The sequence below is a fragment of the Limulus polyphemus genome, unplaced genomic scaffold (assembly GCF_000517525.1).
Source record: "Limulus polyphemus unplaced genomic scaffold, Limulus_polyphemus-2.1.2 Scaffold476, whole genome shotgun sequence".
NCBI classification, from domain to species: Eukaryota; Metazoa; Arthropoda; class Merostomata; order Xiphosura; family Limulidae; genus Limulus; species Limulus polyphemus.
The window spans coordinates 212,609-213,503 of record NW_013666086.1 but is presented as its reverse complement, the minus strand read 5'-3'; positions in this window follow the sequence as shown (position 1 = coordinate 213,503).

The following is an 895-nucleotide window of genomic DNA, read 5'->3' as shown; positions in this document are numbered from 1 at the left end:
AAATTCAAAAACAAACAAACAAACCTTTGTTGGAATTTCAATATGTGAAATATTACTAAATAACATCGTTGGATCTAATTAAGAACTTTTGTATGTGCTCTGCCGATATATAGAAAGCCTTCAGTGGAGTATGTCACGATATTATGGTACAATACCATCACACTAGCTGTCTGTCTTATTTCTTAATAAACAGGTCAAATGCTCACTCTTTCGATCCGTTTACAGCTGAAATCTGGGATTTGCCTAACTTTTCTGAATAAGCCCTTTCTTCTTGATGTTTCACCTAAATATTTTTCGTTAATCCACTAAACAGTAACACCAAAACGGCGCTTACAAACGTCAAATATGTGCTGCAGCTAATAACAAACTTTCGGTATTATAAATACAAAATTAAAAGTTTCCCTTATCATTAACGACCTTGTTGAAAATTTTGAAGTAGAATTAACCTGATTTGTTAATCTATATAACTTTACAACGTGAACTTGCAAAACAAAGATTAATTAAAAACCAGCGAAAAATACTGTTAATAATATAGGTAAAAATAAAAGTTCTAGCAACAAGATATTCTTAGAAGCTATTAACTTTTGAATTATAAGGCTTTTTTTATTACTGAAATGAATTATTGCAAAACCTTAGACAAAACAAGTTATGTTGTATAAGTATACCTGAAAAATACATATAAAAAGAATTATATGAATTTATAAAAACCATTTCTAGCTGGCATCTACTCGACGAGTAGATGTAAAATACTCTCTCATGATTCATATCACTCCTCCCTGCAAGCCTTTCACTTTCCTTCTGGCATAGGAGGATGACTGTTTTACAGCGCCCATTCGCACAAAAACATGGCGACTTGACCGGTATATTTTCGTATTCAATAGCATGAATTCCCATT